At 40.7% G+C, this 25,000-nt stretch overlaps 3 protein-coding genes across 3 annotated transcripts in view; 2 read left to right on the forward strand and 1 right to left on the reverse strand.

Moving 5' to 3' along the window:
- Positions 1-2,256, forward strand: part of LOC309479492 (uncharacterized protein) — an 11,180-nt gene extending 8,924 nt beyond the window's left edge. Inside the window, exon 4 of the mRNA XM_082143681.1 lies at positions 1,929-2,256. The gene's annotated coding sequence lies outside the window, so the exon portion shown is untranslated. The remainder of the gene's footprint in view (positions 1-1,928) is intronic.
- Positions 1-25,000, reverse strand: part of LOC309479403 (uncharacterized protein) — a 373,702-nt gene that overhangs the window by 48,072 nt on the left and 300,630 nt on the right. The window lies entirely within an intron of this gene.
- Positions 1-25,000, forward strand: part of LOC309479377 (uncharacterized protein) — a 271,906-nt gene that overhangs the window by 34,380 nt on the left and 212,526 nt on the right. The window lies entirely within an intron of this gene.

A 25,000-nucleotide genomic window follows, 5' to 3' on the forward strand; every position in this document is an offset into this window, starting at 1 on the left:
CTCACTCTCTCACTCATACTCTCACACATTCACACACACACACACACACACACACACACACACACACACACACTCCCACTATCTCTCTCACACACTCACTCACACACTCTTTAACACACTCACTCACTCACTCACACTCACTCACACTCACCCACACTCACACACACACTCACTCACTCTCATACACTCACACTCACTAACTCTCTCACACATACTCACTCTCTCTCTCTGTCTCATAGAGCATTTGTATAAAACTTGGCAAGCAAAAAAAAAAACAAGATATGAAGAGGTGAGACCTAACACACACACATGCACAAACACACAACTTATCTTCTGCTTATTGCTATTTGTTTTTAAAAATGTTTATTTCCTATTCTAAAGTTAATAAAAAAAAAAAATGTATTTGGGTTTATTGAAACAATCTTTTTCGTTTTTTTTGTGGAATTTTTGCATATTGGCATTTTTGCAAAAACTTAAACTTCCCAAATAACAAAAACTAATTCTAAACTTAGAACTTACTATATATATATATATATATATATATATATATATATATATATATATATATATATATATATATATATATATATTAGTATATATATATTAGTATATAATATATATTCACAAAATATATCAAAGTTGGGATAGGAGCAGTTGGTCACAGAATATTAATGAATCTCTGTGGCCCTCTGCTGGATATATATGGTTACAACACATTATTTCTAAAACTGTAAATTCTACAAGCTTTTTTCTATCCAGCAGAAGTCTGCCTCTGACACCTAGATCAATATCCAGAAACAACTATTTAATTTAGATCATCATTAAAGTAATTTGTTTTCCATAAAATTGTCATTTCATGTGCAAGCTAATGGTATACGTGAGGAATTTTGTGGTAAATTGGTGAAAAAAAAGTACTTATCTCCCAAAACACAGCATAAATGTGTATATATATAGGAGTGTAAACAGGAAGTGAACTGAATGTGAGAGTTAAACCTACACTGCATTCATTCCTGATATATTCCTAATAGGGGTGTAACGATACCCTAATTTCACGATTCGATACATATCACGATACTGAACTCACGATACGATATTATTACGATACTCCAAGACATATAATAAAAGGTTAAGAAAAAATGTACTGTTGATTAAATGCTAAATTTGATATAACATTGTGGGTGTAAATGAATAGGCTTGGACAATGGTGACACCAGAATAAATATATTCATGATTCTGAACCTGAAAATACAGAATTATTTTAGACGAATATGCTTGCACTCTGTCACTGGCTAGATATATTTAAAATAATGTAGGCCACTTTTTACTGGTAACATAAGACTTATAACATAAGCATTATCAGGACCCACTAATATTCCCCCATTATTATATATTATATATTCAACATAATATATTGTAGTTTAATGTAGTACTGACTCTGAAAACTTCAGTTTTTTTCTCACAGGGTAATTTTTATTTTGGGTGAACTATCCACAATACATATTTTTGCATTTTTGTATTGCAATATATTGTTACACCCCTAATTCCTAACATGATGTCTTAGTCTCTTCAGTGATTTCTGCAGGACAAGCAGTGACAGGAGTTTCAGCTGGTAGTTTTATACGGATAGTTTCTCTATACACGGCTCCATATGCATAAACTGTGTTCTCACTCAGTAAATGCTATGATCTTAACATTTTGAAGATTAGTTTAAATTTGTTTTTTAAATGTGTTTGCTTAGAGAGTATGATATGGGCATAAACGGTAAATAATCAGATGTTACATATTTTATAGAAGTCTTCCTCGTGTTCAAACTCAGATTGTACAAACAAATTTACATCAATATCCTGTACCAGTGTGACGTGTGTGTATGTGTATATATATATATACTTTTTATATATAGACTTTATTTTTGTGTTTGTCTATTGCAGTTGATGCTGCTGACAGATTTCTCTCTGCATGACAAAAGTGAGGAGCAACGACTTGATGCTTTTCTTCATCAAACTCTTCATGCGTGTCTTCCTGAGTTCTGGAGTTTCTTCAGCTCCTCCTGCTGTTATCATGGCCAAACTCTGGTGGAGAGAGAATCAGAAACCGTTGAAGCCCACAGACTCGTCTGAGAAATCTTGAGTCGGAGTTGAAACTAAAAGGGAGTGAATTAAGGGCACATGCATTCTCTTATTTACAAAGTTACAACTGTTCAATTTCTTTAGCACTTGAATTTTACGGATTAAGTTTCAGCCTTTAAAAGTTCAGGCTGATTGCATTTGACATTTTTATGTCTGCAAATAAAAGTTGACTTTTTAAGCTGTCTCGTGAGCCGTTTCTAAATCATCATCGTCAAACCGAATGGTTACAATTCATTACCATTAACCATTTATAGTAGGGGTGCAACGGTAGGTACATGTATTCGTCCCGAAATGTACGGTACGGACGTCACTGTTCGGTGCATACAGTCACACGACGAATACATCAAAGCCACTAGATGGCTATAAGTGTATGGCATTAAAAAATGGCATTTAAAGCATTAAATTAGATTTGAAGATGGCTGCAGAAACCCTGCTTAGATTTAAAACACAAGCACTGATGTTTTACAATAAAAGGTGATACAATAACTAATTTGTGTCAGGATTGCACATTAATCAGAGAAATAAAGTGGTATTTACCGTTATTTCACAAAAAAAGACAAATGTGCTTATTCAGTCGCATATATTTGTTTATTTGTAATCACACAGAACATCACTGGGGTTGAAAGTATGCACATAAAAAAAAAAAAAGCTACATTCTTATGTGTGCATTACGTTTGATCATTCAATGATCATTTCTTTAATTTTTCCACCAAGTTATATGATCTGAGGAGCTTTGAGCACCCTCTCCAGTCCCAATATAGTGTTATTTCAGCCAGAGCAACCGATGGATCTCCCAAACCCTGCTAGAGTTTCTCTCTCATGCCACTCGGAGTGATGATGATGATGATGATGATGATGTGGAGTCTGAAGCTCACGCGCATGAATCAGTGACAGAAGTAGAGTTGTTTCAGGAGGGATGTATGATTCTGTCTTCAACTTTGAAACGAAGTCTGTCCACAGTGGTGATTAAGACTCTTTGGTGGCCCTGGCCACAGACACCTAGAGTGCCATAAAGTCTTTGTTAAAAGCGTTATAAGCCATGAACCGAAGCTGCAAAAACAAACAAGTCACAAATGTCCGGATGTTAAATCTGTGACACTCAGAGTTTTGTGCTGAAGTGGCTGGAATCACTCATGCTTCATAAACTCTACTGGAAGTCTAAAACTACACTAAACATTTTTATGTTTTTGATTTACGCATTTCAAATAATAGTAAAATTCCATCAAATTGAATTGAATAATCCTTACATAGAATTGTAAATGAGTAAAAAGATAAATAAAAAAAGATGCAGAAAGGGAAGAGGTAAATGAATATAAAGGAAGGCAATAATCAAACTGCTGATTACAGGAAGTACTCATGTCACAACCTGGCTCAAGGGTCATGACAAAAGAGGGAACGAGGCAGCATAAATAATCAAAAGTGATTTATTTAACAAAAGAGTCACCAAACATAACTATTTAAATGTAAATGATAAGTTTCTATAACATAAGTAAACTCAAAACAAAATATAGTAGTCGGAGTGATCAGGCCATGGTTGACGTCTGGGTTGCAGAGAAGAGAATGCTCAAGTAGTTTGACCAAGTTGAGCTTTATCTCCACTAGTTCACAGGTTCCAGGTGCACCACTCACAGGTTCCAGGTGCACCCAATCAGCAATCACCTCAACAGAACAAAGATAATTAACAATCACACAGGGGCCGTCACCCCCCCAATGTACACCTCAAAGTGCTGCAAAGCCCAAACAAGTGCCAGCGCTTCTTTCTCTATCACTGAATAATTCAGCTGATAACGGTTGAATTTTTTGGAAAAGAAGCTAACTGGTCTCGCCATTCCCTGACCATCCTCCTGCAACAAAACAGCACCTGCACCCACCTGACTTGCATCTACTTGGAGCATGAATGTTTTATCAAACTGTGGCGCTATCAACACAGGAGACGAACACAACAGGGACTTAATGTTCTCAAAGGCTTGCTGACACTCATTAGACCACACAAACTTTACCTTAGCTTTTAACAACTCAGTCATATGAAAAACAACTGTAGAGAAGTTTTTACAGAAACTCCTGTAGTATCCAACGAGACCCAAAAATCGTTGTAACTCTTTTTTAGTTGTAGGCCTAGGAAAATGTTCTACTGCCCTGACTTTGGCCTGGACCGGAGCTACATGGCCCTGCCCCACTACACGTCCCAAATATGTCACCGTTGCCCTCGCAAACTCACACTTGGCCAAATTTACAGTCAGACGTGCCTCAGACAACCTGTCAAACAAAGCTCGAATGCGTTTAAGATGAGCATGCCATGTGTCACTATAAATAACCAGATCATCTAGGTAAACGGAACAACCTTCCAGACCTGACACAACGCGATTGATCAATCGTTGGAATGTCGCTGGAGCGTTCCTCAAACCAAACGGCATGACTCTATAGGAATAGAGTCCAGATGGTGTAACAAATGCCGACACCTCCTGAGCACGCGCAGACAGCGGAACCTGACAATATCCTTTAAGCAAGTCAAACTTGCTAACAAATTTGGCAGAACCAACCTGATCTATACAGTCGTCCATACGCGGCAACGGAAAGGAATCTGGTTTAGTGACTGAGTTTACCTTTCTGAAGTCTGTGCAAAATCTAGGCGATTTATCGGCCTTTGGAACCAAAATACACGGTGAAGACCAACTAGAAGGTGATGGGACTGCAATATTATTTTCCAGCATGTAAGCAACTTCAGAGTCTAGATGTTTAAGTTTCTCTGGAGACATGCGGTAAAAACGCTGTTTAATTGGTTGTGCATTTCCAACATCAACATCATGTTCGATCCAATTTGTGCATGTTGGAACATCATCAAACAGACATAGATATTTCTGTATCAGATCAGACAACTCACCACGCTTAGATTCAGTCAAATGCAACAACAGACTATCAAGGTTACGAAGTGTCTCAGAATTTTTTAGACGACCATATAACAAACTGTCATCTGGTTCTGGCACTCCATCTGCCTCCTGTGATTCTGACACCGAACTCACAAGGAGAACCGGATGCACCTTGTCTCTTACTGTCTGGCTTACCTCAGCCTCACGTTTATAATATGGTTTGAGAAGGTTGACATGACATAACTGTGTTGACTTTTTCCGTCCTGGTGTTGCAATTATGTAATTCAGGTCAGACCTTCTCTCAACAACTGTATAAGGACCAGCATATTTAGCCTGAAATGGCGAGCTCACAACAGGCATCAGTGCAAGCACTTGATCTACCGGACTAAACTCTTGATGCTCCGCACGGCGATCATAGATATTTTTCATCTTACTCTGTGACACTTGCAATTTCTCCCTCGCCATTTCACCTGCTACAAACAGACGATGTTTAAAGCCATTGACAAAATCAACCAAATTTCTGGGCGGTTCTGCCTCCACCAGGCCATCCTTTAAAACAGCCAAGGGTCCACGCACTGTGTGTCCAAAAACCAAGTCATTAGGACTAAAACCTATACTTTCCTGCACAGCTTCTCTTGCAGCCAACATAAGCCAGGGAAGACCCTCCTCCCAGTCTCTATCCAGCTCTGTGCAATATGCACGCAGGAGAGACTTCAAAGTCTGATGGAATCTTTCCAAGGCCCCCTGACTCTGTGCATGATAGGCTGATGACTGGTTATGACGGACACGCAACAACTTCAAAATTTGACCAAACATGTGCGAAGAAAAATTTGACCCCTGATCGCTCTGGATGACCTTCAGAATGCCAAAGACCGAAATGAACTGACTTAGAGCTTTCACTACCGCCTTAGTGGTAATTGCCCTCAATGGATACGCAGCAGGATACCGAGTATTCTGACACATCACAGACAGCAGGTATTTACAGCCAGACTTAGAGCATGGTAACGGACCCACAGTCCACAATCAGGCGCTCAAATGGTTCATTCCTAACCAAAATGGGTTGTAATAGAGCAGGTTTAACAGACTGATTGGGCTTTCCCGTTAACTGACACACGTGACATGTCTTAATGTATGCTGCAACATCTTTTTTCAAACGTGGCCAAAAGAAATGCTTCAAGACATTAAGATAAGTCTTTCACACCAAAGTGCCCACTCTCATCATGAGCGACTTTTAAGTCAAGGGGACGAAATTTTGTTGGTACCACCAACTGAGCGACAGCATCCCCAACAAAGTCAGTACCCAGAATCAACCATTTCCTAAGCAACAAGCCTTTTTGTACAAAATACCCACTTGCTACACTGTTGATCTCCTTAGCAGATACAACACAATTAAACATTTCTTTAAGGGAAGAGTCACTTTGCTGTTCCTGTAACAACTACATTTTTGACACAGATAGTGGAAAGTCCGACATCGATGGAGTCACGAACTCTACTTCACTCTCATCAGATTCCCTCTCAGACTCATAGCTCGTGTACTTACACAGGCTGAGAAAACCTGAGGTAAATCAGCGGCAATATGGTCAACAACAGACTTAACTGGGCAAGATGCAACGACCGGCAAGGGAGTAGTGTCAGCCCAAACACGGCTACCAGCCAGCCCGTTACCCAGAATGAAATGAATCCCCTCAATGGGCAACGCTGGATGCACACCTACATCTACCTCTCCTTTTACCAGTTCACAGTCCAAGATCAACGGTATGGGCAAAACAGTTAAACCCATGCCACGACTTAGTATGCAGTCACCCGTATCAGTTTCTTCTGACAACGACAACACAGATCCCACAATATAAGAGTCATAGGCCCCTGTGTCCCTCAGAATTTTTACTGGAACCCTAACCTCACTTCCTACCAGTGACACAAACCCATCTCTAATAAAAGGGGCATAAGCTGCCAAGACATCCGGTTCAAGCTCCGCTGTAAGTAACTCAGACACACAGTCCGTAACAACCGGTGCAGCTGCTGCCACAGGATTAACCTTAGATATTACAGTTTTATTTCTAAAATGCAGCAGCGGACAATCAGCCTTCCAGTGACCCTCTTCATGACAGTAGTTACAGTTAGTGTCAACATTACCTCGCGATACTGCTTCTAACTTTGGCGCACCAGCTCTCCAAGAACGCTCACGTGTTATAGCACGCTCTCTAAAACTCCCTTTATGGAGTAACAAATACTCATCTGCTAATGCAGCCGCACCTGCCGCCGTGACACACTTTCTCTCACTAACATATGTTGCAATGTAGCCAGGAAGCATGTTTTTGAACTGCTCCCAAACAAGGTCACACAGATGCTCAAAAGTAGTGACCTCCAGCGCATCCAACCAACGTTTAAAATGACCAGTCACGTCCCGAGCAAACTCCATATAAGTTTGACCAGTGCGTCTTTCCCAGGACCTAAAGCGTTGGCGAAACGCTTCTGGTACCAGCTCATACGCCTTTAACACAGCAGACTTGATTTTTACAAAGCTAGAGCTATCTTCTGTGCTCAAGGATGAATAAGCTTCCTGCGCTCGTCCTGTCAGCACACACTGAAGCATCAAAGCACAATCTGCATCAAAGCACAATCTGCATCAGGCCAACCTCTAGCTTTAGCAACACGCTCAAATAATATAAAAAAAGTATCCGGGTCCTTTTCATTAAACTGTGGCAGTAGTCTTAAATTATTAATATCAAAGGAACACATAGCTCTCTAGACCAGGGGTTCCCAAACTTTTTCGTTCTAGGACCCACCTAGACAAGTATAATCAATCTCAAGACCCACTTGCACTGGTGCTACCAACTTTCTCAGTTGGTCGCACCAGCATGATTTGGTCGCACTTTTTTTTTTTTTTTGCTACATGCCATGGGATTAATCAATGCATGCTGATGGTCTTAATCTGCATTCCCTAGTTTTGCACTGATGTAAAAAGACTGACAGTGACAAGCCTTCATGTTAGCAAAATATTTTAAACTTTTAACTCTTAAAAAAACATGTATGTTCTTTAATGTTTGATTATAATTGTACCGTCTTCACATAGGGATGGGAAATTATAAGATTTTATCAATAATAATAATGCCACTGACGATTCTGATTAACGATTCTCTTATCGATTCTTGATTGCACTGTGTGGAAAAATGTAGTCATATGCTTTTCAAAAAAAACAAGGGGTTTTATTTATTTTAAAGCTTAAGCTTGAGTAAGCAAACTGTACTTTTTATGTAATTTATGTAATAAATAGAACTTTATTGTAAAGTGTTACTGATTCAAACGTCTCCTAAGTTCACTGTTGGAAAGATCAGTTGTCCATTCATTAAAATGAATCGGTTCAAAGGAGTCATTAGTTCGCGAATTGGACGTGTCATGCGCGTTGTGTGATTATCCCAGCAGTTAGGACATAGACATCCAAGATTTGTGTCAACACAGAAAACATTTCATCACTGGATAGTTTTTTTCGTTTAATTAAAGTGTTGTTTTATGTCAGCTGAATGTCTGGGACGCTTTTCAGAGAAGATAAGGCAACAACTTATTTAGCACAATTCACACCCAGCGGTAATTGAGGAAGAAAAAAAAATCTCCGAATGCTCCACATGAAACTTTGGTCTTCCGACCTTTTACCACCGTGTCGATTTATTTTGATTAATATGTGCGAGGGAGAGAGAGCAAGACAGCGCTTAGTTTGGAGACGGTGAAGTCTTTTTTACACTTTCGCCTGGCTCCGAAGAGAGAGAGAGAGAGAGAGAGAGAGAGAGAGAGAGCGCGCGCGCGACCGAGTACTCTCTCTGCTCGTTCTTTCAGTTAAACATGCACTGTGACTCTGTCACAAGCACAGCAGTTCATCTACATTACTCAGCGATCAAATAACACTTTGGCGGGCGCTAAAACTCATAGTCGTTTGGTCATTAATCGGACTGGTTTTGTTTCACTCATCGTAACGTAAATTTAGCTGCAGCTAAGTGCCTTTGTGTGACCCACCTTTTCTCACTGTGTGACCCACAAGTGGGTCGCGACCCACAGTTTGAAAACCACTGCTCTAGACAACTGCCCGCTCTGATCTTCAGTGGACCCCTTACTATCATTTGCCAAAGATAAGCGGTGCCCTTCCAGATCTAATTTGGCCTGCTCTATTTCTTGCCGAATCCTCTCCACCTCAATCTGCTTTTTAATTCGCAACTCAGGTTTACATTTGTCATGATCAAGCTGAATCAACAACAGTTCCTTTTGTTGGTCAAACGTTAAGCCCTGAGTCTGGATAAGTACACGAGCGGAAAATGGAGAATCATCTTTTTCGTCTACAGCCAACACACCCTTCTCCCTCAACTCAGACTTCAAAACTACCTTAATATTCTCTTTAAGGCGTTTGTCACCTACCACTATAGAGAAGTGCTCTGCAATCTTCAGTAGCTGCTCTCTAGTACAACGCTCCAACGCCTCTTCAGACGGAGCTGCAATAAATGCATCACAATCTGCCATTACGCCTAATTACAATTGGCACATCAAAACCACAGCAACAGACCCACAGACCCAGCAAGACAGTGTAGCTTCCTCGTGCGTACTAAAAGGACTAAACCTCACGTGATATGGAGTTTTCCCGCTATCTTGATCAACCCAGCTAACTAACTCATCCCTAGTCTTCATGCAGCTACTTGTGGTGGGTATTTATGCACTAATGACCGCTGGCATGGAAGAGCAACTAGCACACTAGCGACCCTCCCAAAACCACGGACATGCTCCCAAGCTAAAAGCTTCACCCACGTTCGCCACAACACTACCTAGGACCCGCACAACAAGCCCAAAAGTGGACCGTCGCTACAGCCTACAAGAGAAAACTCCAACCGCTTTTAACAACAATATGCACACAAGGACCTACAACAGTCACCTGGATTACCTGTTGACTGTAGAAACAATAAATAATTTGTAAAAAAAACAAATCACCTACAAGTTTTTCAAATGCCAGTAAACAAACCTTCACTTACCCTGCTCAACCAACAAACCTATTGTATATCACCACAGAGCTACCCCAAATGAACAAACAAGCGAACAATTACCAAAGTAAAACAAGCTTCTTACCATTCCAACGGGCTGCCACGCTCCCAACAAACTAGACCCCAATACATAGGTCTACGTATTAAACATTGATATCTTATTAAATTGCCCGAGTTCTAAGACCGAGACGAGCCCCCATTTTGTCACAACCTGGCTCAAGGGTCATGACAAAAGAGGGAACGAGGCAGCATAAATAATCAAAAGTGATTTATTTAACAAAAGAGTCACCAAACATAACTATTTAAATGTAAATGATAAGTCTCTATAACATAAGTAAACTCAAAACAAAATATAGTAGTCGGAGTGATCAGGCCATGGTTGACGTCTGGGTTGCAGAGAAGAGAATGCTCGAGTAGTTTGACCAAGTTGAGCTTTATCTCCACTGGTTCACAGGTTCCAGGTGCACCCAATCAGCAATCACCTCAACAGAACAAAGATAATGAACAATCACACAGGGGCCGTCACACTCATAAAACTCAAAACTCTAATATGCAAATATTTTATAAGAAGTGCTTGTGTTGAAACAGGAGAGAGGCTGTTTACTGATGGATCAAATGATGGTTCGTGTGACTGGGATTTTAGGGGAATTAATAAACATATTACAGGTTCTCAGTGGGACACACACCTGTTTGTCATGAGCTATGTAGCGCTTGTACTGAATGTGTTTATATTTGTTTTGTTGGATAATGGTTTGAATCTTATACTGTGGACAGTGAGAAGAACTGATTATGGGATACATGAGGGTAGTGATGGCAAAATCGAGGCCTCGTGAACCAATGAAACAGTTGAACCAAATGTGCCATATTGTTTCGAGGCTTCGAATCAATCCGACACCCGTCTCAACGGTGACACCTAGTGGTCACTTGCAGGTGTTGATCTGAAACAACCTTGACGAGCCATTAAAAAAATGTGTTGTTTTTTTATTATTATAATGTTCTAATATGTGAAGCTTGTAACCTATAGGCTCCTCACTGTGCATAATGTTATTTTGGTCATGAAAAATGAATATTAATAAAAGAAATCAAGCCACAATGTCTCACTGTTTTAGAGATTTGTATTCAAAAATATTAATTTATCTGCTGTGGAAGGACTTAGCCTACTTCTTTTTTTACAGATAATTTCTCCAGCCTTTGAAAAAATCCTCTCACAAGGGACACTTGTTGCTGGCATACAAAGATATTTTTTTGCAAGGACATACAAATGAGGAAAGATTACTGCTCTCTCTTTCCAGTAAGTTAGTGGATCATGAGTTCTGGGCAAATACGCATCGTTGATGTATTTTTTCACTTCCACTGTGGCATCAGCTGTAGCATTGTGTATCATCTGGGTTTGATGGATGCGAGTATCAAAAAGTTCCCATAAACTGTCCTGTGTTTCTACTGGTGTTGATGGTGATGGTGATGGTGATGATGATGATGGGTGTGATGTTGACATTTCTGGGTCTGAATAAAAATGAAAACAGCAATTAGTAACAAATCCTAAACTGACGGCATATATGAAGGATATATTATATTACATGATTCAGATTACATAACATAACACAGACTGAAACTGTCACCACCATGTTTATAAGAGCCTCATCCAATTCCCTCTGTCTGACTTTTAAAAGAGAAGATAAAACATACTTTCAGACAAATACATTGGAAAAATACAGCTTCAATTAGTGCACATCTATTAAAAGTATAGCCTACTGGTTCATTATTTGGAAACCTTCCAGTGTTTATAATCAGTGCTTTATATAACTTATAAACTTTATAAACAGTGTCCCAAAAGGTTGTAATTATATTTCAATTATAATTATATTTCAAACAATGCATACCTTGCTTAGATGGCCCAGCAGAGTCAGTAGCAGGCCTAGGTACAGGGGGAATGCCATCCTCTGCACCCTGCAAAATGGCAGGATGAGTGCTCCTCAAATGGCGCATCATGGATGATGTATTGTTGCAGTAGGCTAGCTGCCGATCACAATACACACATCTCACTTTATTTGGGGTTTCTAAATGGAAATGCTCCCACACCACTGATGTACGGCATCTCTTCTGGGGAGCCTCCATTTTATCTATCTATCCAAATCTATCTATCTATATATGAATCGATCTATGTATCTAGATATGTATCTATAATCTATGTATCTATATATGTATCGATCTATAATATATGTATTTATATATCTATAATCTATCTATATAGGTATCGATCTATAATATATGTATTTATATATGTATCTGAAATCTATCTATATATGTATCTATCTATTAATCTAGCTGTCTATATATATTTATATCTATGTATCTATTAATGTGTCACTATATGTATACTCTGTCTGTCTCTAGCCTATCAGTCAATGTGTTGTGTAAATTTAAATGTAAGTCTAAATTGCCTATAACTAATCAAATCGCACTATGTCACTATATCACCAAAAATCCGCTATCTCAAAGTCAAACAAAAACCCACGAGGTCAAAATGCGTTTATTTCACTTTTATACAGATGTGCGATTGTGTGGTCTGTTCCCGACCGTTCCAATCAAACGCTGATTCGGCGGACCACACCTGATGAAACACTTAGTGAAACACTTCGAGGCTTCGTTTGGTCATAGTCACGTGACATGGGTGTTTCGAATCACGCTTCGGATCAGTGTTTCGACACATCTGCGCTTCGGGATCTCGCAAAGCTTCGGAACGACTGTTTCGCTTCAGCCATCCTTACATGAGGGTCTTTATGCACTGATTTCAGTGTTTCAAGTACTTTATAATGCTGAGATACTGTTGATGTTGAAGTCAAACTCGTGCTGGTAGAAATCTAGAGAGAACTGATGAACTCTTCAATCAAATGCTCCAGAAGCTCCTCAATGTCAGCTAGAAAACACACACAAATCTCACAGAGTAAACCAAATAACACAGATTATCTTTCTCAGGGGTTTAGTTACGGTCTCTGCCGATCTTCTTCCAGATTAAAGCTCTTCAAGATGTTTTGTGATGTTTCTGGTCGATGCTCACAGAAGCTTCTGGAAGTTTCCCGTCAATAATGTTCCTTGTCACTGAAGAAGAAACAAGACAGACACACACACACACACGCTGAGAAACACATTATGTGTCAAATGTTCATTAAAGTAAACAAAATACTGTTGTTGAAATGATTGTTCTCCCCCGAGAGAACGAGTGATGGATCTGGGTTTGCTGAATGGGGTCTTTTGTTCCACAGAAGAAAGTTGCAAACTTTGGATAAAATCATCTTACCTTCTTATTCTACTTACCATCATATTCATCTGTTCTCTGCGTGTATTTAACCTACCTTTTACAAAGTTTTCCATAAATATTCAGACTTAACACTGGATTAAGCACAAAAGAAACTGCAGACTGACTGAATGTGTCATTAAGAAGGTCTCGATACGAGACAAGATGTCAGAATAAGAGCCATTGTGAGGGAATGAAATATTTGCAGTGAAATACAGTTTCTTTTCCCTTTTCCGTTCACAGTGAACTTCACACCAATGAAATCGATCAGCATTAGGCAAACCACATCAGACTGACTGCTGTCCAAACGTGTTCTGAGTTACAGACTGAATCAACCATTACAAGGAGTTTTCCAACTGTAGATTTCTCAATAACTGACACAACGCAGGATAGGTTTAACAACCGAACGTGTTTCGTCTTTTTTATTTTGTTTCTCCTGTTCTACACTCCCGCCGGTCCAACCGGACCACACCCACCTTCCCATGTAACCCCAACCTTAAAGGGCTAGCAACATTTATCAACTATACATTCCTTCGCTTAAGCTAACATTCACCAACTGAACATGTGAATAAAGATAGTATAACATGTAATATATAGAAAGGGTATCCTTAACCAGTGAGATAGTCCTGATAACGTGGGTTAGGACGGCTAACTCTCCCTGAACGAGTCACTACAGGCTGGGCAGTTGCAGCAACATCACCAGTGGCAGGTGCTTCGCTCTGAGATGGTAACACTGTAGATGACAGGAGGGTTGTAAGAGGTCACGCTGGTGGAAGTGGTCTATAATCATCTTCTGAACATTCAGTGGGCGCAGGCTCTTGAACACGGAGGAGGAGACGTCGATTTCTTATGTACTGTCTGCCCTGAGAGGTCCCCACATAGCTGTTAGGTTGAGCAGCATGGCCCTGTACAACTGCCAGTTTGTCGAAACCGCGAGCCGTCTGCATCCTTACTGTCTGACCCTGTTGTAAGGGTGGAAGGGTGTGGGCATTGCGGTCATAGTATGCTTTGCTTTCCTTTCTCCTCCTGGTAAGCACTGCCTTGACGTTGCAGCATACAGAGGGCATCAGTCTGTCTTTCAGCTCAGGAAGAAAAGTTCTCGTACGCCTGGAGAGGAGCAGTTGGGCAGGTGATGGCAGGTCAGCGCGTGGAAGGTTACGCAGGTGGAGTAAAGCAGCCTGAATCTATGGCACTTCTCGAGCAGATGCTTGGCGGATCGCACTGCACGCTCTGCCATGACTTTCCCCTTCATTGCTTCAGTGCTCTTTTCAGATTGCTCATATAACAAGCATACATTGGCAGCTGTTTCCGCACACCGTCACTTTCAATCCCGCAGACTATGCGGTCACGTATTAGCTCGTCATTTAAAGTTCCAAAGTCACATTTTTTTGTGAGTAATTTTAGTTTGGAAACATACGACTGTGTTACGGCGTCTAGTGAGATCCCCAGTACTCAGTCTCGAGCGCCTTCCCCTGAATACTAATGATGCATACTCCTCCTAGTATGCATCATTGGCGCTCTGATTACCTTCCACCTGTCAGCAATTTACTCTTGAGTTCAAGCCTATATCTAGCTTGTCATCGCTGAGGGAAGGAATCTGGACCAGTTTATTCATCTCTCCATTCAGATTGACAATCTCATTCGCTCACGCCGTGCCAGCATCCGATCCTCGACTCTCTCACGCAACGTCTCCACCCCACACTCTCCGAGTCCCGTGGCCACGGAAGCCGGTGAGCCTATGCAAATTAACACTTCCCGGTTAACTGAGGAGGAACGTGAACGTCGGAGGACTTTGAAACTATGCATGTATTGTGGAGGAACTGGTCATTTCCGACTACATTGTCCTCAACTGTCAGCACGCAAAGAAAAGGCAACGGTGAGTTTAACTCTTGATAGTCTGAATCCTCTCTCTTGTGTCTCTGTACCTCTGGAATTCACTAAGAATGATCAGTCTTTCTCTACGTCTGCATTAATTGATTCTGGGGCGGCTGGAAATTTTATGTCACAAGATTTTGCTAAACGGCACAAGATAGCTCTAATCCCCTGCACTTCTCCTCTCACAGTCGAAGCGGTTGACGGACGGCCCCTTGGCACGGGGCGAATTACTCACATAACGCAAGAGCTACAGATGCGCACAGGACTGTTGCACCGTGAGAATATTAATTTCTACATTCTGCCTGCTCCACACACTCCTGTCATACTGGGACTACCCTGGCTAAGAAGCCATAATCCTCACCTGCAATGGACTACGGGTCAAATTATCCGCTGGGGTGAAGATTGCTTTTCCAAGTGCCTAAGTCCCATTAAACCGCTGCCAGTTCGAAGCATCTCAGAGCTCTGTGAAAATTCCGCTCTCTCCAGTTTGCCTGCTGAATATCGCGACCTGGCCGAAGCCTTCAGTAAAGCCAAAGCTACCCAGTTACCTCCTCATCGGGAATACGACTGTGCCATCGATCTCATCCCAGGTTCCATACCGTCCAGGGGACGCATTTTTCCCCTTTCTCAGGCCGAGACTGAAGCTATGGAGAAATACATAGAGGAAGAACTGGCCAAAGGATTCATTCGTCCTTCCACCTCTCCTATGTCAGCTGGCTTCTTCTTTGTCAAGAAAAAGGATGGCGGGTTACGCCCATGCATCGATTACAGAGCCCTCAATGACTGCACAGTGAAGTTTCGTTATCCCCTACCACTGGTTCCTGCTGCTCTTGAGCTTCTCCGCACAGCGAAATTCTACACCAAACTGGACCTACGCTCAGCCTATAACCTGGTTCGTATCCGAGAGGGAGATGAGTGGAAGACGGCTTTCTCTACAAGCACTGGCCACTACGAATACTTGGTTATGCCCTTCGGGCGTTTCTAACAGTCCAGCTGTTTTCCAGTCCTTCATCAACGACGTATTCCGAGACATGCTTCAGCGCTGTGTGGTCGTCTACATCGATGATATACTGGTTTACTCGGATACCCTCGAGGACCATGTACAGCACGTACGAGCCGTGCTCCGAAGACTCATTCAGTTCCAGCTTTACGCCAAGTTTGAAAAGTGTGACTTCCATCAAACCACCACCTCTTTCCTGGGCTACGTTATCAGCCCCGAGGGCGTGGCCATGGATGAGGGCAAAGTCAGGGCGGTGGTGGATTGGCCCCAACCTACCACTCTCAAGGAACTACAGCGATTCCTGGGGTTTGCTAACTTCTACCGGCGGTTCATTCGGGGATTCAGCTCTGTGGCAGGACCCCTGACAGCTCTGGTGCGGAAAGGAACACCTCGGCTCCCCTGGAACGAGAGCGCTACGCAAGCTTTCAACCAACTCAAGCTCCGCTTCACCACCGCTCCGATCCTGCATCATCCCAATCCTGAACAACGGGCTTTCATTGCGCAGACTGTCCTCGCCCAGTGTTGCCAGATTGGGACAGGGATTTCCAGCCCAAAAGCTCACCAAAACCCGCCCACTCGGAAATCCGCCCAAAATCCGACTCCCCGGACAAATCGCACTCCCCCTCGCGAGTTTAAATCGCGTGCCCTTTTTTCACACAGCAATCACCCAGATCCTGCATGGAAGCTTTGAACACTTAAATAAATTAACAGAAAGTGAACTAGTGTGGATAAAAGATGCAAAGAACAAACACAAACACAAACAAACAGAAAACATGGCAGATCGATTCAAACCATAAACTTCGACGGGTAAGGAATTAAGCTACCAGCTATCAAAACAAAACTGTTCATTTCACTTAAAGGACAAGTTCGGTATTTTACACTTAAAGCCCTGTTTTCAGATCGTTTCTGATGAAATACAATGGTTAAGATTGAAATTTGGACAAATGCTGCTGGCCCGAGAATTTTCGGTTTCTGTGGTAGCACCCCCCCCACCTCCACAATGGCTGCATAGGTGCACTGTAATAATCCTTCCTAAAACGCATTAAACTTTCGTTTACAAAGACGTGAAACTCACCGAGTGGTCAGGGGTGTTCACTGATATGCTCACACAAAAATCGCTGCAAAAGATGCTTTCAAACAGGTTTTATCGTAGTTTTTCATCCAATACAAGTCAATGGAGTTGGACAAAAACTACCATTGTGGAGGTGGGGGGGTGCTACCACAGAAACCGACAATTCTCGGGCCAGCAGCATTTGTCCAAATTTCAATCTTAACCATTGTATTTCATCAGAAACGATCTGAAAACAGGGCTTTAAGTGTAAAATACCGAACTTGTCCTTTAATTGAACTGAACTTATCGTTTGTGTGTTTGTGTGTACCCACCGCTGCCAAGACAGCCTTTGCGGGGCAGTCATGGCCTAGTGGTTAGGGAGTTGAACTGGTAACCCAAAGGTTGCTGGTTCGATTCCAGAACCGGTGGGAAATGACTGAGGTGCCCTTGAGCAAGGCACCTAACCCCTAATTGCTCCCCGGGCGCCACACAAAGGCTGCCCGCTGCTCTGGGTGTGTGTATCCACGTTTGCAGTGTGTGTGTGTTAACTACTCACTACTCTGCTCCTAATGTGTGTGCATTAACTTGGATGGGTTAAATGCAGAGGTCAAATTCCAAGTATGGGTTACCATACTTGGCCGTCACGTGTCACTGTCACTGTGTTAAACACGCTGTGGTTCATAGGAACATTATTGTATTACTCTCCCCATTGCACATGAATGCCATTAAAAATAATAATATTTAACCTTTTTTTCACGAAGATAGGCTTTAAGAGTTCATCAAATACATATTGTACATATATGAGGCAAATACATTATTGACGGGAAACTTCCAGAAGCTTCTGTGAGCATCGACCAGAAACATCACAAAACATCTTGAAGAGCTTTAATCTGGAAGAAGATCGGCAGAGACCGTAACTAAACCCCTGAGAAAGATAATCTGTGTTATTTGGTTTACTCTGTGAGATTTGTGTGTTTTCTAGCTGACATTGAGGAGCTTCTGGAGCATTTGATTGAAGAGTTCATCAGTTCTCTCTAGATTTCTACCAGCACGAGTTTGACTTCAACATCAACAGTATCTCAGCATTATAAAGTACTTGAAACACTGAAATCAGTGCATAAAGACCCTCATGAATCCCATAATCAGTTCTTCTCACTGTCCACAGTATAAGATTCAAACCATTATCCAACAAAACAAATATAAACACATTCAGTACAAGCGCTACATAGCTCATGACAAACAGGTGTGTGTCCCACTGAGAACCTGTAATATGTTTATTAATTCCCCTAAAATCCCAGTCACACGAACCATCATTTGATCCATCAGTAAACAGCCTCTCTCCTGTTTCAACACAAGCACTTCTTATAAAATATTTGCATATTAGAGTTTTGAGTTTTATGAGTGTGACGGCCCCTGTGTGATTGTTAATTATCTTTGTTCTGTTGAGGTGATTGCTGATTGGGTGCACCTGGAACCTGTGAACCAGTGGAGATAAAGCTCAACTTGGTCAAACTACTCGAGCATTCTCTTCTCTGCAACCCAGACGTCAACCATGGCCTGATCACGCCGACTACTATATTTTGTTTTGAGTTTACTTATGTTATAGAGACTTATCATTTACATTTAAATAGTTATGTTTGGTGACTCTTTTGTTAAATAAATCACTTTTGATTATTTATGCTGCCTCGTTCCCTCTTTTGTCATGACCCTTGAGCCAGGTTGTGACATGAGTACTTCCTGTAATCAGCAGTTTGATTATTGCCTTCCTTTATATTCATTTACCTCTTCCCTTTCTGCATCTTTTTTTTTTTTTTTTACTCATTTACAATTCTATGTAAGGATTATTCAATTCAATTTGATGGAATTTTACTATTATTTGAAATGCGTAAATCAAAAACATAAATTTTTTAGTGTAGTTTTAGACTTCCAGTAGAGTTTATGAAGCATGAGTGATTCCAGCCACTTCAGCACAAAACTCTGAGTGTCACAGATTTAACATCCGGACATTTGTGACTTGTTTGTTTTTGCAGCTTCGGTTCATGGCTTATAACGCTTTAACAAAGACTTTATGGCACTCTAGGTGTCTGTGGCCAGGGCCACCAAAGAGTCTTAATCACCACTGTGGACAGACTTCGTTTCAAAGTTGAAGACAGAATCATACATCCCTCCTGAAACAACTCTACTTCTGTCACTGATTCATGCGCGTGAGCTTCATCATCATCATCATCATCATCATCATCATCACTGCGAGTGGCATGAGAGAGAAACTCTAGCAGGGTTTGGGAGATCCATCGGTTGCTCTGGCTGAAATAACACTATATTGGGACTGGAGGGTGCTCAAAGCTCCTCAGATCATATAACTTGGTGGAAAAATTAAAGAAATTATCATTGAATGATCAAACGTAATGCACACATAAGAATGTAGCTTTTTTTTTTTTTTTATGTGCATACTTTCAACCCCAGTGATGTTCTGTGTGATTACAAATAAACAAATATATGCGACTGAATAAGCACATTTGTCTTTTTTTGTGAAATAACGGTAAATACCACTTTATTTCTCTGATTAATGTGCAATCCTGACACAAATTAGTTATTGTATCACTTTTTATTGTAAAACATCAGTGCTTGTGTTTTAAATCTAAGCAGGGTTTCTGCAGCCATCTTCAAATCTAATTTAATGCTTTAAATGCCATTTTTAATGCCATACACTTATAGCCATCTAGTGGCTTTGATGTATTCGTCGTGTGACTGTATGCACCGAACAGTGACGTCCGTACCGTACATTTCGGGACGAATACATGTACCTACCGTTGCACCCCTACTATAAATGGTAAATGGTAATGGTAATGAATTGTAACCATTCGGTTTGACGATGATGATTTAGAAACGGCTCACGAGACAGCTTAAAAAGTCAACTTTTATTTGCAGACATAAAAATGTCAAATGCAATCAGCCTGAACTTTTAAAGGCTGAAACTTAATCTGTAAAATTCAAGTGCTAAAGAAATTGAACAGTTGTAACAGTTGTAACTTTGTAAATAAGAGAATGCATGTGCCCTTAATTCACTCCCTTTTAGTTTCAACTCCGACTCAAGATTTCTCAGACGAGTCTGTGGGCTTCAACGGTTTCTGATTCTCTCTCCACCAGAGTTTGGCCATGATAACAGCAGGAGGAGCTGAAGAAACTCCAGAACTCAGGAAGACACGCATGAAGAGTTTGATGAAGAAAAGCATCAAGTCGTTGCTCCTCACTTTTGTCATGCAGAGAGAAATCTGTCAGCAGCATCAACTGCAATAGACAAACACAAAAATAAAGTCTATATATAAAAAGTATATATATATATACACATACACACACGTCACACTGGTACAGGATATTGATGTAAATTTGTTTGTACAATCTGAGTTTGAACACGAGGAAGACTTCTATAAAATATGTAACATCTGATTATTTACCGTTTATGCCCATATCATACTCTCTAAGCAAACACATTTAAAAAACAAATTTAAACTAATCTTCAAAATGTTAAGATCATAGCATTTACTGAGTGAGAACACAGTTTATGCATATGGAGCCGTGTATAGAGAAACTATCCGTATAAAACTACCAGCTGAAACTCCTGTCACTGCTTGTCCTGCAGAAATCACTGAAGAGACTAAGACATCATGTTAGGAATTAGGGGTGTAACAATATATTGCAATACAAAAATGCAACAATATGTATTGTGGATAGTTCACCCAAAATAAAAATTACTCTGTGAGAAAAAACTGAAGTTTTCAGAGTCAGTACTACATTAAACTACAATATATTATGTTGAATATATAATATATAATAATGGGGGAATATTAGTGGGTCCTGATAATGCTTATGTTATAAGTCTTATGTTACCAGTAAAAAGTGGCCTACATTATTTTAAATATATCTAGCCAGTGACAGAGTGCAAGCATATTCGTCTAAAATAATTCTGTATTTTCAGGTTCAGAATCATGAATATATTTATTCTGGTGTCACCATTGTCCAAGCCTATTCATTTACACCCACAATGTTATATCAAATTTAGCATTTAATCAACAGTACATTTTTTCTTAACCTTTTATTATATGTCTTGGAGTATCGTAATAATATCGTATCGTGAGTTCAGTATCGTGATATGTATCGAATCGTGAAATTAGGGTATCGTTACACCCCTATTAGGAATATATCAGGAATGAATGCAGTGTAGGTTTAACTCTCACATTCAGTTCACTTCCTGTTTACACTCCTATATATATACACATTTATGCTGTGTTTTGGGAGATAAGTACTTTTTTTTCACCAATTTACCACAAAATTCCTCACGTATACCATTAGCTTGCACATGAAATGACAATTTTATGGAAAACAAATTACTTTAATGATGATCTAAATTAAATAGTTGTTTCTGGATATTGATCTAGGTGTCAGAGGCAGACTTCTGCTGGATAGAAAAAAGCTTGTAGAATTTACAGTTTTAGAAATAATGTGTTGTAACCATATATATCCAGCAGAGGGCCACAGAGATTCATTACAGTTTTTTTCGATTGCTAAACGACAGTGAGCTCAACTGGAGCTACATGTGCAAAACTCTAACTACAGTCGGCACTACCATCAGTCACCTGAGCTAAACAGTTCACATCACCTGCAAAACTCACTCCAAGCAACACAACTCTTAACACATGGCTCAAAACAGCTCAGTGCAGCCAAACACTATACACAACCCTCACTGAGATAACACACACTGTCACTCAGAACACACTGCACAACCCTCACTGAGATAACACACACTGTCACTCAGAACACACTGAGAGGAAACACACTAGCATCAAACACCAATACAGAAAATACTAACTTTTCATCTTTACAGTTTGAACAATTTCAGTGACTTCATACAAAGTAATATTTTCTTCAAAGAAAAGAGTGACATTCTTTCACATGATTTATACAATTTTTTAGAACATAACAATTCTTTAATGTAAATGAAAATTAGCAGTTTGCTTCAATAGTCTGTAGTAATTTACGGAATTACAGTAATGAGAAAAAAAAGGTAGAAACTAAAAGTACATACTGTAATTCGAACAAATAATTGAGGGGCTAATCCTGCCTCTCTCTAGCATCAGGACACAGGTTTTCATCAACATCACATCTAATGTTCTCTCTTGCCATGAGAACCTTCTGGAGTGCCTTATCCATCCCTGGCAGTCCTCTGGGAGTCGTGTCCTCACATCCGGCACGCATCCGCCCTCTCCCTGCCACCCTTCTCCCTTCACCAACCCGTCTTCCTTGTTCCATTTCCAAAGTTAGTCTTTCTGAGCTCTACCTATATATATATGTACAGTATGTGTGTGTGTGTGTGTGTGTGTGTGTGTGTGTTCACTAACAAGTCTAAAACAAGACCCCTGCTTAGCCTTTCAGCTGAAACTGCACTCATCAGTGTTTGAAAGGCACAAGGCTGAAATCTATTCTGTTTTGAATGTGTGGTTCACAGTTTTGACAGCAGTGTGTTAGCATTTGAACAAAGTGCTGTACATCCACAGTGTTGTGCAGGTTGTGGTTAAAGTCATGGGATAAGTGTGTAGAGTTTTGAAAACTGTGTTCAAGCAATGAAAAACGAACTAGAGTTTGGTCCACATGAACTGCTGCTGTGCAGACTGTAGTTAGAGTTTTGCACATGTGACTCCAGTTGTGCTCACTGTCGTTTAGCAATCGAAAAAACTGTAATATTCTGTGACCAACTGCTCCTATACCAACTTTGATATATTTTGTGAATATATATATATATATAAGTTCTAAGTTTAGAATTAGTTTTTGTTATTTGGGAAGTTTAAGTTTTTGCAAAAATGCGAATATGCAAAAATGCCACAAAAAAACTAAAAAGATTGTTTCAATAAACCCAAATACATTTTTTATTTTTTATTATTAACTTTAGAATAGGAAATAAACATTTTTAAAAACAAATAGCAATAAGCAGAAGATAAGTTGTGTGTTTGTGCATGTGTGTGTTAGGTCTCACCTCTTCATATCTCTTTTTTTTTTTTTTTTTTGCTTGCCAAGTTTTATACAAATGCTCTATGAGACAGAGAGAGAGAGTGAGTGAGTGAGTGAGTGAGTGAGTGAGTGAGTGAGTGAGTGAGTGTGTGTGAGTGTGTGTGTGAGTGTGTGAGTGAGTGAGTGTGTGTGTGTGTGAGTGAGAGAGAGTGAAAGTGCAGTGAGTGAGTGAGTGAGTGTGTGTCTGTGTGTGTGTGTGTGTGTGTGTGTGTGTGTGTGTGTGTGTGTTAGAGAGTGAGTGAGTGAGTGAGTGTGTGTGTGAGAGTGAGTGAGTGAGTGAGTGTGTGTGTGAGAGTGAGTGAGAGTGTGAGTGTGTGAGTGAGTGTGTGAGTGAGTGAGTGAGTGAGTGAGTGAGTTTGTGTGTGTGGGTGAGAGTGTGAGTGTGTGTGTGTGTGTGTGTGTGTGTGTGTGTGTGTGTGTGTGTGTGTGTGTGTGTGTGTGTGTGTGTGTGTGTGTGTGTGTGTGTGTGTGTGTGTGTGTGAGAGTGTGAGTGAGTGTGTGTACCTGTACAACTATCTTTGTGAGGACCAGTTTGAGTTTTAGACCATTGGAGTGAGGACAAAGAGTAAAGTGAAGACATTTTGGCCGGTCCTCACTTTCTGAGAGCCTTTAAACGCCTGTTTGAGGGTCAACACTTGGTTTTAGGGATAAGGTTATAATGAGGTTAAGGGTCGGTTTAGGGTCAGGGGTCGGGTTAGGTACTTAGTTGTGATGGGTAAGGTTAGGGTAAGCGGCTAGAGATTGCATTGTGTCAATGAATGTCCTCATAAAGATAGATGTACAACAGTGTGTGTGTGTGTGTGTGTGTGTGTGTGTGTGTGTGTGTGTGTGTGTGTGTGTGTGTGTGTGTGTGTGTGTGTGTGTGTGTGTGTGTGTGTGTTGTTTGATTACAGTATTGTATGATGGTGTTAGACTAAATAAATGGTCTTTTAAATATCATATGCATATCTCTGTTGTGTTGACTAAACATTAGGCCTAATCCAAGTTTATAATTGTGTATCTTTAATTTGGAGGTTGGAGGTGTTTGATGTTTTGTCAGATGAACCAGTCAGTCAGTACCAGTCATGTCAGTCCTCAACAGTACACAAAAGTTAAGGGAGTCTCAATCCTCTAATAGTGCAGTAACAGCCGTCATGAAATTGCTACACATAGTTGATCTCACCCAGTCTGCAAAAACATTTACAGTGAGCTCACAGTCACACACATGACATGGTCTGTCTCTGTATTGTTCTGCCTGTGTAGTTGAAGTAATACCGTCTAATATTGAATGTAAACTGCGGCTGAACCCTAGTATGCTGCTGTTCTTGAATTCATACAAGTTATAGCTTAGCTTCAACACTAGTCTGTTTTTTTTTTTCCTCCGGTCTCGACTTGGTCTCGGTCTTGGTCTCGACTTGGTCTTGGTCTTGTCTTGGTCTCGATACCCTCTGGTCTTGGTAGTGTCTTGGTCTCGGTTTAGGTGGTCTTGACTACAAGTCTAGCATGCTGTCACAGTGATGACAGCCGCCTTTAGTGAGCACTGCGTCGGCGTGCTCAGGGCCGAGACAGACAGCGCACTGGGTGTGTCGGTCTGACACATGCAGGGGAACCCCGCAGGATTCGCAGATGGGGAGCGGCATTTGAAACAACGCGCTCCGCTGTTAAAACTGTGTTTTGCTCTTTTAGAAAGCGTCTGAAAGGATACTCGCCGGATGCCACAGGGAAA

The sequence above is a fragment of the Leuciscus leuciscus genome, assembly GCF_965113295.1.
Source record: "Leuciscus leuciscus genome assembly, chromosome: 17".
NCBI lineage: Eukaryota > Metazoa > Chordata > Actinopteri > Cypriniformes > Leuciscidae > Leuciscus > Leuciscus leuciscus.